At 53.8% G+C, this 16,204-nt stretch overlaps 1 long non-coding RNA gene across 1 annotated transcript; it reads left to right on the forward strand.

The window, feature by feature from the left end:
• The first annotated feature begins 8,300 nt into the window (after nucleotides 1–8,300).
• On the forward strand, nucleotides 8,301–12,509 carry LOC140598901 (uncharacterized). Its single transcript, XR_012001447.1, has 2 exons — nucleotides 8,301–8,593; nucleotides 8,669–12,509. It is a non-coding gene; the product is annotated as an uncharacterized lncRNA (long non-coding RNA).
• Nucleotides 12,510–16,204: the final 3,695 nt, after the last annotated feature.

The following is a 16,204-nucleotide window of genomic DNA, read 5'->3' on the forward strand; positions in this document are numbered from 1 at the left end:
CTTGTTGGGGGTGGGAAAGTGGGGAGGGCTCCCGAACTAACCAGAAACCACCCAGCTCTGTGTCCCCGCCGCCTCCAGCACGAAGCTGAGTGTATCAGCTCCGAGTGCTTCAATATATCAACTTTGGCACTCCAGGGCGACACTGGCAGGTGGCTTCACCTTTCCGTGCCTCAGTTTCTTATTCTATAAAGTGAGGACAATAATGGTATCTGCTTCATAGCATCGTTGTAAAAATCAGATGAAGAAAGGGTGATGATGCCCAGTGCCTGGAATATAGGAAAGCCTTAATAAATAGTAGCCAATAATGATAATGATCAGGGTGGGAATATTAATTCTATCGTTGGGATAGAGATTTAGCTGATGATTTACAGATTGCTTGAGCCTGAGGGTCAGTGGAATGTTAAGAAAGTTCTTTGCAGGTGTCTGGCAGGGGTGAGGGTGGGGAGGTGAGAAGTCGGGTGGTGGATGCCAGAGGTGGCTCCCCGACCATGGCTGCTTCGGGGGGAGTCTGCACAGCTGGTGAGCCTAAGACTCCTCCATCTATGGTGACTCCTCTGCCCCCACCCCCAAGGGCTTCACCACACCCCAGCTATGGGAGATGACACTCAGGTCAGACACGTGACCCAATCTGGGCCAGTCAGTTCTCTCTCCCAAACATTTGGCTCTGGGAAGGGGAGCAGAGGGCAGGACACAGCCATTTGGTCTTCCGCGTGGCTGGGCCAGAGCCAGAAGAATGGACATAGTTGCTCCAGGCAGCCATGGCCTCTGAAGAATGGAAGGCCCTGCTTGGCAAAGAGAGAGAGGAACGAAGCCAGCTGGCAGAGAGCGAGTCAGTCCCAGTGGCTCCCAGCCTCAGCTCTACTCTCCCCAGACCTGGCCCTTCCTGCCAGCCCAGGGTGAGCAATTGGGAAGACACCCCCCATAAATAAGTCCCCGCTTTTCACTGAATCCAACTTGAGTGGATATCTCCATTGCAAAACTCTGGATCCCAACCATACAGGCCACCTCCCTCTGGGCCAGAGAACACCTGATGGGGACCCCTATCCTGTAGGGCTCATTCCTCAGAAAGGCTTTGAGAGAGCAAAGTTGAGACAGGAGTGTTGGGTCTCCCCCAGATCCTGGGGGCAGAACTGGGGCCCTGGAACCTGGGGAGCTGCCAAGGTCAGGGGCTGCCCCCTAACTGTCCGAGGAGAGGGCGGTGGCTAGAGTTCATGCTGGCTTTGATCCGTGTTGGCTTGAGTCATTTCCGAAAATGTGAGGCCTCACAATAGATGCTTACTGATAACCTAATCATGGTTGACGTTTATTCTGGTTTTTGGATGTGCCAACGGCCTTGGCACCAGTCTGGGAAGCGTTCCTGGATCTGCCCATTAGGCCGAACAGGTCTTCAGCTCAGGCTGTCCCACTCTATGTCGGTTGTATATGAGGGCAGGGCACATGCTGCAAGAGTCAGGTAAGGCCGGGTTCAAATCGCAGCCCCGCCACCTATTTCCCTTTGTAAAATGGCAGTGCCACAGCTCCCCATTGGGATGTTTTAAGGAACCTATGATACTTGGTACCAGAAGAGCTCAGCATAAAGCCTAGCATTTGATGAAATCTCAAAAAGCGCCCATTACTGGTGGGTGGGTGGGTGGTTTGCACATGTGTCTCCCCCCTGGACTGCGCACTGAAGAGAGATGAGAGCTGTTTTACGGCTGCAGCCTCCTTTCAGCAGGCCCCGCATCAGTACCCACACAGTCTCTGAGAGTGCGTTTTGATTCCATGAACTTCCCTAAGTGTCCCGACAACTGGTGGCATTGCCAGGGCAGCATCTTGCCTGGGCCCCGAGTGCGATTAGAACCAGGGCTGGCTGAGCCCAAGCCGAGGGCTGGCCCATTTGGCCAACTTGTCTCTCTGCTCAAGATTCGGTTAATCCCGTGCCCATCTGAAGCGAGGCGAGCTGTGGACCTGACGTCTGCTCCAGCAGGTACAAAACCCATTTGTGGCAGGAGCTTCTCAGTCAGGCCCTGAACTGGGGACAAGGTAGGGACGCGCATAGTGGCCTTTCCTGGAGGCAGCCCAGACTTGGCCGCGTGCCCCAGCTGGCCAACGAGAGCTTTGCCGGGGTGTGGGAGTCCCACGCTCAAAGTTTCTGAGAGGTCTGGGCCTCCAGGGTCCTCAGAATCATCCCGCCCCAGGTGTCAGGGTCCCCCACTTTCCCCAGCAGGGCCCTGAGCTTGCTTGGGTCTACTGGGGCTATGCATTTGGCCCCTTTGCAGCCCTGCCTCCCCTCTAGCTCCATCCTGAGCCTGATTCTCAGCACAGGGTCCCCTTTGGCTGCAGGAGGAGGGATTCTCTTTAGACAGTGCTATGCTGGATTTGGGTCATCGTGTCGTGCCCTGAGCTGGCACTGGATTCCCCTGAACATGATCCTTTCTTTCTTTAAGGCTGCCAAAGCAGTAAACAGAAGCCACCCAACTCCAAACCCTTATAATTACCACTGCTCCCATGTTGCTAGAACTTTCCCAGAACCCGGTCCTTCCCCTTCCACCCATTCCTCGTCCCAGCTTGCTATAGGAGAGACAGTCTGAACCTCATATGCCCAAGGTTGTCACCATCTCCCAGCCCACTACAACAGGGTCCTCACTGCATCTCACCATGGATTCCAGTTCCAGAATGTCACCCTGCAGCACTGCTCTCAACATTATTGTAGTAGTGCCGACTGTCTTGGCCTAGGGTCCCCTCCTCAGCAGAACCTGATGCAAGGACGTGTGTGCAGGGAGTTTATTTTGGAGGTGGTCCCTGGGAGCAGAAACAGGGGACCGCCACAGGTGAGAAAAGGAAAGCCGAAAAGCCAACATCACAGGGCATCTCCAGGTCACTGCTGTGGGTGACTGGGGCTCAGTGTCGTCAGGACGCTCCCAACAGTGTATAAAAGGATCCTTGGGCTTGTCAATCAGATGACAGATTGACAGGAGCACCCATCCTTCAGCTCCTGTGCCCCAGTGGTGGAGGTTAACCCAGTGGAAGCTAACTGCCCCCAACATGTCCTCATGCTGAGCGTGTTCCCGCCAGTAGTCTATGTTGGGCACTGCACAAGCGCCAGGGCAAAAAAAGAAAAAGCTTTTGTGCTCACATGAGGTGAGATGCTGGCAGTGCAAAGTGAGTTGAAACCCGTGTGCAACTGTTTGCCACAGCATGGCTGGAAATAGAGGTGCCGCTGAGTGCTGGGGAGGCTGTGAATATGCTCTCGAGCCAGACTGTCTGGGTTCAAATCCTTTTGCTATGCTTCATTTTCCTCCACTTATAAACGGAAAGGTTCTAAAAGGAAAAGACTTTATTGGGTTGTCATGAGGCAAAGAGAAAATCCACAGCACCTGGCACATAATAATCACTCAATGAAGAGTGACTTCTATTATCCCCATTTTACGGTTGAGGAAATTGAGACATAATTTTGAAGGGATGAGAGAGAGGGGGGAGGAAGTGGGGGAGGGTGACTTCATTTAGATGCCACGCAAACCTCCAGAGAAGCCTCGGTTTGCATCTCACAGAAAAACCTGGTATCTCGGAGGAGAGACCCCCTCCCACTTTGTGTCTCTACACCCACTTCCCCCATCACAGGAGAGGCCTCAGGAGGGGAAGCAGGAGCTCATCTGCCCCTAAACACACATTCACGCTTCCTCCTCTCCGGCTTCAGGGTCTGTAGGTTCCTTGTGATGTCACGGCTGGTTGCCATGGAGACCAGGTTGCTGTGAATGGCAGTCTGGGTCCATGAGGAGCATAATGAGCAGCATCCCCACCCGGTCGCAGGGAGAGAAGATAATGAGGCACCCCGGGAGGCCTCATAAATACCTCTCCCGGCGACCCAAACACGCAGATGCACACAATGGAGCCAGCAGGCCCCACTGGCGTTCCTTGGCCCGCCCCACTTGTGACAATTTATGTTTGGGAGGAACCAACCCCGGCAGCCAGGAGCAGGGTGACACATAGTGAACATCGGTCACTGCCCCTCCCACTCCTTCTGGAAGAAAGGTGTTGCTCAGCAGGCGGCGGTGGCACCCAGAACATCCCCATGGCAACACTGAGGTCAGACCTCACTGCTGTGACCTCACTCTGGGGCCACTGGACTGGGGCTGGGCCGTCATTGCCACCTTGGGATATGGAGGAGCTGTGATGGAGGTCTCCAGAAAAAACTGAATCTGCCCTCTTGGGGTCACGGATTGCAGCCCTCCTCTGGTTTCAAGTGAAGACAGAGGCCGCTGGGCCTGGTTCTTCAAAGGGATGGTTGGGCCCACAGGAAGTGGTTTTCCTGCCTCTGAAGACAACGGACAGCCTCCCCGGAAAGGCCTCCTGTCACCCTCTAGTCTTGGGTCCCAGGGCAGGTGGCTCTGAGACCCGTGCATGCGTGGGGAAAGTCCCCCGGAGGGGATGGGAAGAGGCAGGGGTGCAGTCTCTGCTCTTCTCTGGATTCCAGGGAGGGATGCCCCCACCCACCTCCCATCCGGCCCTGGCCCCTCCCAGGACCAAGCATAGGACTGGGCCACCCCTGCTGCTGACTCGATCGCCAGCCTGCCCCTGCCCAAAGCGAGTCCCCTCCTCCTTCCTCAGCCCTGTGCCCCACTGGAGCCCCGACTTCTTTGGGGCACTCATTTGGGAGAGACACTTGCCTTCCTCCTGCTGGACCTTTGTCGGAAACAGTTACTCCTGACCTGGACCTTGACCCTGGAGCTGAGGCCCTTCATCTTGCTAATGGCTGATCTGGGGCAGAGAGAAACCATGAACCTGTCCTGGATGTAAAGCCCACTGTCCCCCCTTCCTTGAACTCGGGCCTTGTCACATGTCTTCCCTGAGTCTCTTGTTTTCTCAGGGTTGTTGTGAAGATCAGAAGGCCCTGGAAGTGTTCACAGCCTTCTTCCACAGAAGAAGGTGTGGTTTTTCCACACCTTCTCCTGCTGGCTCAGTGGGTGTGTCCAACTAAGGTCACTCCTGAGATGTCTCCACCTGTGCCTTCCAGAGAGGAGGACCACCAAGAGCCCACGGCTTGATCTGTGTTAGGATCTGTGATGCGCACCTCACACCCATCATTGTGTCGAATTCGGGGAGATCTCTCAGGTCCCACTGCAGGGACAAACAACACAGTGGCTGTCGGAAGGAAGATGACCTGCTTTGAAGTTACATGGTGACTACAGTTAGTGCTTATGAAGCATTTCCTTTTCGTTGTGTTTTATACTAAAAAGCTTGCTTTATACGTGTTATCTTGGTGTAGAGGAGGAAGTTAAAAGTGTGAATTCTGGGGCCCGCCTGCCTGGGTCTGACTCCTGCCTCTGTCTCTTAAGACCTGTGTGTCAGATAATGTTATATACCAATTACATTTCAATTTTTTAAAAAAAGCTGTGTGACCTTGGGCAAGTTCTGTAACCTTTCTGTACCTCCGAGTCCTCATCTGTAAAATAAGAGAATAATGGTGCCTCCCTCGTGGGATTGTTATTAGGATTAAATCAGGAATAAAAACGCCTACAACAGGGACACCTGGGTGGCTCGGTGGTTAAGCATTTGTCTTCAGCTCAGGTCGTGATCCCGGGGTCCTCGGATCGAGTCCCGTGTCGGGTTTCCCTCATGGAGCCTGCTTTTCCCTCTGCCTGTCTCTGCCTCTGTGTGTGTGTGTGTGTGTCTCATGAATAAATAAAATCTTTTTTTAAAAAATGCTTACAATGGTGCCTGGCACAGAGTAAGTGCTACATAAATAGTGTTCCCGGGATGGGAAAAACAAGAAAAGGAAAAGGAGGTGAGGGGTAAAGAAAGCTTGACGTCATCTTTTTGGGTTAGAGTACTATCATCAGTCGCATCTTAGACACAGAGAAGTGAGTTAATGCACCTGAAGTCACACAGGATTAAAGCCTGAGAGTCCTGCCCCTGAAGCTGTGTCGGGGGTCCCACTGGTTCACCCTGTCAGAGAGGACAATTGAGATCCTGTTGGGTGCTAGAAAAAGTAAGGTCCATGGGGACTCAGGGCCAGGAGCACAGGCTGCCCCGAGTCCCAGGAGGTGATCCAGGACCTTGGCTGGGGCTAGTCCTGTGCTGGGGCAAGAGGACTTGGGGGCTGGTGGAGGGGGAACAGGGAGGGAACCTGGCAGTCTCAGCAGAACCCCAGCATGCAAGACTCCTGCCCCGGCTAAATCCAGGAGGTGGAACCGTGGCCTGACGGGGACACTGGCAGAGCTGGGCCCTGGGCTATGCCCCAAAGCCCCCTGCTTCTTGCCCACTTTGGGCCTGAGCACCTGAAAATCCTTAAATTTACCGTAGTCATTGGGGCAAAGCCCTCCGAAAGTTAGGAGGATCCCAAGGGACAAATCACTTCCCTTCTTTGAGCATCTTCCCTTCTTTCTTCATCTGTCAAAGGGGAACAATATGATTAGGTATTAGCACCTAGGCTTTTGCTGTGCTCTGGGAGGGTCCAGTTATACCACATATAAAACGTGCATTGGCTTTTCACCCAGCGCAGAGGATGTCCCGTAACTGAAGCTTTTCTTTCTAACTCTGTGACCTTAGACACGGAACTTGGCCTATCTGGGCCCTGTGTTCACAAAGCCGTTACGCGGAATGAGTAAGTTAACCATGGGAAGCCCCCAGCACAGTGCCTGAACAGGGTGGGAAGAAGGGAGGTACCAGGAGATCCCTTCCCGGGCTGGATGCCTGGGGACCCAACTGGCTCTGAGTCAGCAGAGTGTCTGGAAAGATCCCTGTGTGCCCCCAGGGGCACTTGATGTGTCCGTGTGGCTACCCTAAGTGGAGAATCAGAGATCCAAAAATGTCTTTGCTGTTTCCTTGGAGTCTCTTGGAATGAGAAGTCTGGCTTTAAGAAATAACTATGGGGGGGATCCCTGGGTGGCTCAGCGGTTTGGCACCTGCCTTCGGCCCAGGGCATAATCCTAGAGACCCGGGATCGAGTCTCATATTGGGCTCCCTACAGGGAGCCTGCTTCTCCCTTTGCCTGTGTCTCTGCCTCTCTCTCTGTGTGTGTCTCTCATGAATAAATAAATAAATCTTTAAAGAAAAAAAATAACTATAAGCCTTACAGCCAGCATAAATATATTGGGGTGTTTACCTTGTTCTTCCCGCAAAATCATTTTCAATCTCTGCTCAGGTCGGGAGAACATAGGGTCAGGGGGCTCAGATAAAGCCAGAAGGGATTGTGTTGACCACAGTGACCTCCCGAGGTGGCAGCAAGACAGAGCAGCGAAGACTCCAAGGGAGAGAGGAGGCCCCATCGGACGCAGTGGGACCCCAGCACATGCCTCTCTGTTCTCTGTCACATGCTCTCATACACACCGCACATGCACATGCTCCCCTTCACACACTCGGGCCTGAAGACTGTTGCATCACCCCATTCCTGGCGCCCCTTCCATTCCCAGAGCATCACCCAGGCTGCAAAGCTCTGTGAACTTTCCCTCTAAAATGCCTGACATCAAAGGAGAGTAAAGACTCCCCGGGATGGTCTGAAAGTGCACCAAGCTCCACGCACATTATCTCATTTAATCTCATTAGCAGGAAATGCCTTTGAAGCCTTGAGTTTGAGCATCAACGTCCATGATCGGCTTAGCCCTTGATAAAGTTGAGCTTCTTTTCATTTGACACAAGACTGGGAAATCTGTCCTTCTGGGGATGATGGACGAAACCTTCAGGGAACACACCTAGCTGGGTCTCTAGGTTGGTGGTGGTGGTGGTGGGGGGGACCAGCCGAGACATTCAAGTAACAGAAGGTGATACCAGGAGGGAGAGGAGTGGAGGGGTGTTGGGGGGTGGGGCAGGATCTAGGAGAGAGGACACGGGAGCCAGTGAGCCTGGGGGCTGCTTCCAGGGAGAGGACAGGAAAGATAGGGGAGGAGCTGGCAAAAGAGACAAGGTCCTGGTGGTGGTGGTGGTGGGGTATCCCGTAGGGGAAGAGGACGTGCTGTGGGATGTGTGACTTGGATGCCTTCAGTGAAACTCCACTGCGTGTCTGTGCACTGGGGTGCCAGGTCCCCTGTGGCACAGCACCTGGGGCCCCCATGGGGCCCCACTGGAATCCTTTCAGTCTCTCCCCCCACACACACACACACATCGTGACAGTCTCAGGTGTGGGGATGTGTGGCTTCAACCCTGAGCCCAGGTGCAGCCCGGAGCCAGAGCTTGCCAACACTGTCAACATTGCTTAAACTCCACCCCAGCTTGGCTGGGCTCCATGCAGGTGGGTTTGGAGGTTTTCACTCTGTTTGTTTTCTAGGTTGGTTTTATTTAACAAAGGAGGTGGTTAGGCTACAGACCCAAATCCTCACGTTCTCAGTTTCGGTTTTGAAAATGGAAAATGGACCCAATTAGGTTGGCCCCAGGGGGCCTGGCTGTGTTTCTGGGTGCATAAGAAGCAGTGAGGGGCTTCTGGCTGGGCGCCTGGATTACCTGATGGGAAGGGGGGCAATTACACCCCCCGACTCAGAGGCCAGAGAGCCAAAGGAGCCCCCCTACTCTTGGCAGCCGATCCCACTCCAGGCTGCTCTGTCTGTCCTGGGCATTTGTGCATCAGGACAGGAGCAAAGGAGCCCTGCAGTCCAGGCCTGTTTGGTCCAGAAAAAGAAAGGTAAAAGCCCCCACAGCTGCTGTTCTTGTTCTAGGAGGCAGCAGACAGTCCTGGAAGCTGCTTCTTTCCATTTAGGCAGGAACGCGAGGACGCCAACACACCGAGTCGTGGGAGCAGGAGAGGCAACTGCAGGACCTCTTGGGGGAACTTTTTGCCACCTGGAATGGATTGCCATGTCAGACTGTTCTCCGGGAGAAGAAGGGTCCCCGGGGTTGGCAAGCTTCCCGGGATGGCAAGCCCCGTGCTCACAGGACTGTGGGAAGGTGAATGCCTCGGAGGAGGGTAGTATCACCCACGCAGAGTCGCAGAGTCGGTCCCAGCTCTACTGTGAGTCACCACCGATTAGCTGATGTGGGCGGGGAGCAAGGTGGGTGAAGGATGGGCCCTCAGGTGGGGAGAGAAGAGGATGCAAGGGGTGTGTTCGGGGTGAAAGATGGAGGCACGAAAAGCCTCACCCCCACCCCAAGGTTGGCTGGGGTGCGGGTGGGGGACATACAGGACCCTGGCTCCTCACAAGGTCAACTCCATCCCACCCACCGGAGCACAGCAGCCAGCCCGCTGGGCCTCAGCCTTGGAGGCTGAAGCCACGGGGCTGTGGAGGTGTGTGGAGGTGACCTTCCTCACTCCAGTGGCCAGGGGACCCCCGTAATGAAACAGCCATTGTTTACTGAGCCCTTAGGATGCATTAGGTGCCAGCCAAGCCCTTTGCACACGAGCTACCGAGTGCGCTTACTGTGTGCGGGGCTCTGTTCCGAGCACTTCATCTCTGTTCCCTCATCTTACTAGCCAGAGGTGGAGAGGGGCCCCAGAGTGGTTAAGTCACCTACGTCACCTGGGGTTGGGACACCGGAGTCCACACTCGGGAACCCCCACTGCCGCTCTAGGCATAGCGCTCCGCTACGGCTGCACTGCGGTATGATTATTCCCATTTCACACACGAAGAAACTGAGGCTCGGAAAGATTCATGGAGCAGGACCGAGCGCCCTCGGGGCCAAGCTCCGTCCCAGTCAAACTCCCACCCTGGCCGCAGGGTTATTATCCTGGTCTCACAGGAAACAGGGGAGGGAGGGATAAGTCATTTGTCAGGATTTGACTCAAGAATCAATAGGAGGCCTGAGTGGTTTCCACAATGGATGGCCTCGGGGAGCCATGGCTTTGACATCCACATTTCGGGGTGCAGCAGGTTCCCAGACCTCCCCGCACTCGCTATCCCACTATGGGGAGGTAGCTGGGGCCAGAAGTGTGAGATGGGCAGGGGGCCAGGAGCATTGCTCCCAACAGCTTCTTGCCCCCAGGAAACAGATGGTTATCCCCGAGGGCCAGGGGAAGAGCCGGGGGACTGTCTGGGAGGTGGTACAGAGAGTCCAGGAATTAAAAGCACCGTCCCCTGTGTCTGGATCCAGATTCCAGCTTAACCCCTTATAGCTGTGAGCCAGTCAGAGTCGCAGTTTCTTCGAAAAACAACAATTAGCTTACTTCACGCCTTGGGGCTAAATTGTGGGGACCAGATAGAGAAGGTTCCTCGGGCTGGCCACTCCCCAGAAGCAGATCTAAGACTAGGGTTCGGGTGCAATTAAGGACATGCTGGCAGGAGAACCAGAGGGGTGTGGGGGAGGGCAGGGCAGGAGCAATGCCTGCGGGCTCTCCCTGTGGCTTACTGCTGACAGTTGGTCAGCCTCAAGGCCAGGCGGTCAGTGCCTAGCTGAAGGTCACTCTGGCTTCTGGCTCCGTGTACCTGAGGTCAAAGCAGCTCCAGGCCTGCGGGCTGTTGGCCAAAGCAGAGAGGCTGGGGGTGGGGCAGGGCACTCCCAACTGGGGAGAGGATCCAGGGATGGGGATCACTTGCATGACTCACTGAACAGGAGCAGGGATTGCTTGTGCCACGGAGCCCGGGGCCCCTGAGCCTGGGGCAGGCGGTGTAGCCACCCAGCCTCGGCAGGGGTATTGGATTCCTATTGCTGCTCTAACAACTTATAACTCGCTCAGTGGCTCAAAACCACACAAGGGTATTCTCTTACAGTTCCGGAGGTCAGAAGATGGAAATCAAAGTGTCATTGGGCTGAGTTCCTTCTGGTGACCTTGGAGAATCTATTTCTGGTGACCTCTGGAGGATCCATTTCCCTGCTTCTTCCAGCTTCTCAAAGCCAGCTTCTAGAGCTCCTTAGCTGGTGGCCTCTTCCTCACATCCAGCCTCTTGCTCCCCTTGACACCTCCCTCCAACTACTGACACTGGCCTTCCTGTCTCCCCTTATAAAGACCCTGTGATGATATGGGGCCCCTGGGTTAGATAATCTAACCCAGAATAATCTCCCATCTCAACAGCCTTACCTGTAAAGTCCCTCTTTACGTAGAAGGTAACATATTTGCAGGTTCTGGGAATGAGGATGTGGACATCTTTGGGGGAGGCAGTTATTATTCAGTCTATTGGAGCAGGGAGACTAGGACATGTGCCTCTCCCAAGATGGATACAAAAGCTTTCTTTTCCTTGGTTTGTTCTCCAGGGGTACAACCCTGAGTTCCTCTCTGTGGGATCCACCTGTGTCCACAGCCTTGCCTGGCTGCTGCCCCACCTATTCTGTCCTTTACTCCTCTCCAGGTCCCTCGAAGAAGTCACGCACACAAGAATCCTTGTCTCAGGCTCTGCTTCTAGAGAACCTGATCTTAGGCACTGGATCCCATTATCCCCATTTTATAGACGAAGAAGCTGTGGTGCAGAGGGGATGCCCGAGGTCACATGGTGACAGAACAGGGCTAGACTCCAGTCTCTACGTTCCAGTCCTGGGCTCCCTACTCCTCACAGCTCGCTGGAGGGGTTTATTTAAAGTCCACTGGTGTTGATGGTGGGGGACGGGGTTCTGGGGAAGATCAGACAGTCTGTGCAGCTCTCCTCGCCTCCTCCTGTCCCTTACCTTTTGGGGGGGGCTGTCCTGGCTGCTGCTTAGCCGGCCTCCTGCTGGCCAGCGCCTTTGTCTTCCTACCTCCTCTCCGGTCCTTTGTTGCAGAGAGGGCTTTGAAGAGCCAGCTGGCCTTTGGCTTTGAATTTCCCAGGCAGCTTTTTTGCCCCAAATCCTGACAGTGTGGTTTCAGGGGAAGAGACTCTGGAATCGCTGTGCTGGGATGGCATGGGAGGGTTCTGCTTTTCGAGGTGGGGGTGGGGGAAACAGAGGCAGGCAGCCCCAGGCCCCTGGACCCTCCTCTTTGGAAGACCAGGCCTCAAATGCAGTGACAGTCCTAGCTAACACAATGAACTCAGTACTGCTCTGCTGCCCCATCCCGCGCGCCATCCCTCCCCTGCTCTGCTGCTTGCCTCTGGCCTCTGCTCAGGCTTCAGCCAGTGGGGCGCACTGGCAGGAGGAGAGAGGTCAGTTTTTGTTTCTCCCCATGCGGGCCTAGGGGTGTTGGTATCTCTCCCCTGATGCTAATCCCTGGCCACTCCTACATCCACTCCCACCTGGATAAGGGCCCCCAAGACGTCCAAACCCTACTCCTGGGCCCCTGTGAATCTGTCATCTGAAATGGAAAAGGGGACTTTGCAGAGGTGACTAAATGAGGGATCTTGTGGTGGGGAGATTGTTCTGCATTCTCTGCATGGGCCCAATCACGCAATTGTTAGGGCCCCATAAAAGGGAATCGGGAGGGGCAAAGTGGTATATAATGATGGAAACAGGCTGGCATGGCTTAGCTGGGAGCCAAGGAAAGCCCTCAGCCTCTAGAAGCTGGAAGAGTCAAGAAATGGATCCCCGCCCCGTGGGGCCTCCCGAGGGAACCAGCATCCTGGACTTCTCACCCCCAGGACCAGAGTTAAGCTGTGTTGTTTTAAGTCACAGATATTTGTGGGACTTTGTTCCCACAGCAATAGCCACTGATACAGCACACCTCTGTAAATACACTTTCCATTAAATTCTCTTCGGTTAAACCTTGCATGTGCCTTGTGTGTTCCTGTGGGATCCTGACGAACCCAAGCTGTATGTGTCAGAAACTATGATCGATTATTTTACTTACCTCTCATGACCCATTTCCCCAGTTTGGCAGAAAGTAGGGCTTCAGTCGCATAGCAGATGGGAAGAGGAAGTGGGACCCCAGCCCGGGCTCCAGAGCCTGCATGGAAACCCAGTGGGGTGCTGCCTCTAGCCACTGCCAAGAGGAAGGGGTCCCCTGGTGGAGGGGAGTCACCCCTGCAGGCCTGCAGGGGAGCTGTTGGCAGACTGAGTCCAGGTTGGGGACGGTGAGGGGGAAGTCGGCCTGTGCAGGGGCGTGAGTGCTTCTGCCCCAGCTTCTGAGCCACGTGAAAACGACCCAAGGACCTGGACTCAAATCTCAGTGACTTACTGGATCCCTCTCAACCCTCAGTTTCCTCTTCTGTAAAATGGGAATAAAAATACCCACTTTGGGGCGCCTGGGTGGCTCAGTTGGTGAAGCATCTGACTTCGGCTCAGGTCATGGTCCCAGAGTCCTGGGATCGAGCCCTGTGTTGGGCTCCCTCTTAACAGGGAATCTACTCCTCCCTCTGCTCCCCCCACTCCCGTTTATGCTCACTCTTTTTCTCTCTCTCTCTCTCAAATAAATAAATAGAATCTTTATATAAAAAAATACCCACCTGCCAGGCTGGAATTGTGAAAATTAGTAAGACAATGTATACAAGGGAAATGTTGAGCATAGTGGTAATTGCCCCCAACATGGTGAGTGTCCATAAGGACAAATAATTGAGCATCTACTGTGTACAAGGCACAGGTCTAGGTCTGGAGGATAAAGCAGAGCACAAAACAAACCCTGTCCCTTCACAGAGGTTCATTTTGGGGGAGTGAGACAGATAATAAATAAGTAAATTCTTGGAAGGTGAGATGATGATAGATGCCGTGATAGGCGCTAGATTGGGATGGAGTGTTGGACGAGGGTGCTGAGATTTCACAGAGGGGACGGCCCTGCTGAGAAGGTGACCTTGGTCTCTTGAGCGTCACCTTCTTGCTTCATCTCCCTGTGAGTTGATGATGTCCTTGGATTTGCTTCAATAAAAGTGGTGCCAAATTGTGGCTGCCTCCCGAACCCCAGGCGAGATACATACAGAGGCTGAGTGTGAGCGTGCATCTGTGCACGGGAGCCTCGTGCGCGTGCACACGGGAGCATCTGCTCATCCCTCCGGGGAGCAGGACATGGAGACGGAGGAGAGAAAGATGTTCTCCTTGTCCTTCTGCCCTGGCTCAGCCTCTTGTCCGGTGACCTCAGGCCCCTGTCTCCTGCTGGCTTCCTACACCCCCACCCCCACCCCCCGGCTCATTCCTTCTTGTCCTCAGCTCTCATTCTGTTTGGTCACCACTTTCTACCCTCATCCCCGGGCCTTCCCTTCACCATCCAGACTTTAGGGACTCCAAGCCTGTGCTCCCGCCGAGCCGTCCTCCTAGCACAGCTGCCTCCCCTCGACAAACACCTGCCATCCAATGGTGCCCCTCTCACATTCCCCTGGGTGGCCCTTTCCTGGTGAAGTGTGGGTGATCCTTTTTCTCTGCATCCGCATAGCCCTTCGATTCCAGTCTCTGTCACAGCCCCTACTGGGCGAGGGTACAGCTCGCTGTGTGTGTGTGTGTGTGTGTCCGTTCCCCCTTCCTGCCACACACATACACACACACACACACACACACACACACACACCTCCAGCACACGAAGCGACAGCATGTCATTTGTCCTCACATGCAGAACAGGCTCCTGACAACCTGGCCACTTAACCTTTCTGAGACTCAGTTTCCCCATCAGAAACCTTGTCCAAGTGACTCAGAGCCATCGAGGGCTTCCTGGGTGTCACAATGCACTGTGACAACCGCTGCATTACCCTGTCTCAGCTCCACCACCTAAGCCAGGTGCTGGCAACCTCCCTGCTATTACAGAAGAGGAAACTGAGGCACCGAGAGGCTAAGTAACATGCTCAAGACTAACATTTGAACCGGGGGAGTCTGACTGCAGAATGATGCTTAACGTATTTAAATTTGGGTTTGTTTTTTTTTTTCGTATTTAAATTTGAAGAGTCAACTCAGGCATGGTACAAAATTCAAAAGATCCAGAAACTTAAGTAAGGAGAAATCCATCTTCCTCTGGGCCCAGATCTCTCCCAGACGTATCCACCACAGATATTTGCTGCTTCTTTTTTTCTTTTTTTAAAGATCTTTTTATTTTTTATTTATTTGAGACAGAGAGAGAGAGAGAAGGCATAAGCAGGGGGCAGGGCAGACAGAGAGGGGGAAGCCGACTCCTCGCTGCAGATATTTGAATATCTTTCCAGAGATAATCTGTGCATAAACATACATGTGTTTAAGATGTTTGCTTTACCCGGTTGGGAGGATAGCACAGAGTGCAGCCTGGTTTTGTCTTGAAGTTAGCTCTGTGTCCACACTGCCTCTTCACCGCTGCTCGCTACTGTCCCACGGAGTTCGGAGCAGAGGTTACATCACTGTTGAGCTCGTGGTTCAAAGCGTGCACACAGCACCGAGTGGGCAGTGCTGTCTTGTAGCCTTGGCCTTAGCCTTGGCCTCCCCAAATGCATGGCAGAAAGGACCCAGAAGGTCACCATGACCCCAACAGAACCCGAGACAGTGCTGTCTCTCCTGCCCTCCTCCCCAGCCCTGCAAACACAACCAGTCAGAGCAGAGCTGGCTGTTCCAGGACGTGTTTGTTGGAACAGCAGAGGAGAACATATGTCTACAAGTCTCTCCTCCAAGACTGAGACTCCTGGGACACCAGCCGAGGCCCCAAATAGCTCCAAAGCAAAAGCTGGTATAGAGGAAGGCACTCAGAGGCCACTGGGTCACGGCTGTTGGGTCAGCTGCCCGGGACAGGTGGGGGGACCCAAGGGGCAATCAACATTCCTTAGGCTGAGGGTTCCATGAGCTCTCCTTCTCTCTCACCCCCCTCCCTCTGGGTCCTAATTTCTGGTCTCTGGGCCTCTGAGGCACAGACCTCGCTCTATGCAGTCTTTGCTCATGTCTTCAGGAAGGAGTCATTTTACAGCACCCCCAACCCCATCAGCAGCTGTTGGCCATATCATAGAATCACCATGTTAAGAAACCTTAAAAGGTACTCTCAGCCAGCCCTTGTTTGGAATGTGAGTCTCTCTGCTGTCCAGTTCACCCGTCTTGTAGCTTTTCTTTCCTTGAATGCCTCCGGTGATAAGACTCTCACTACCTCTCAAAGGCATTTTGGGGATTTCTCCACTGAGTAACAGAACTGAAGGCGTCTTAAGAATCTTGAAGCCCACTCATCCATTTTTCTTGACCATACGTTTTCTTGCCTTGTACTTCATCCAGTACACACTCAACTCCTTTCTCCTGGCATTTATTTATTTATTTATTTATTTATTATTTATTTACTTACTTATTTGACACATAAGCAGGGAGAGCAGCAGGCAGAGGGAGAGGGAGAAGCTCCCCTATGGAGCAGGGAGCCCAATATGGGGCTGGGATCATGACCTCAGCCAAAGGCAGATGCTTAACTGGCTGAGCCACTCAGGTGCCCCTCCTGGCTGGCTTCTTGATCCCTGAGGTGTAGGGTCCTCTTCTTGAAGCAATTTCAGGGAAACCACAAGAAAAGTAAGGACTGATCCCTACTTTCTACCCTAGCTGCCCC

The sequence above is a fragment of the Vulpes vulpes genome, chromosome 5 (genome assembly GCF_048418805.1).
Source record: "Vulpes vulpes isolate BD-2025 chromosome 5, VulVul3, whole genome shotgun sequence".
NCBI lineage: Eukaryota > Metazoa > Chordata > Mammalia > Carnivora > Canidae > Vulpes > Vulpes vulpes.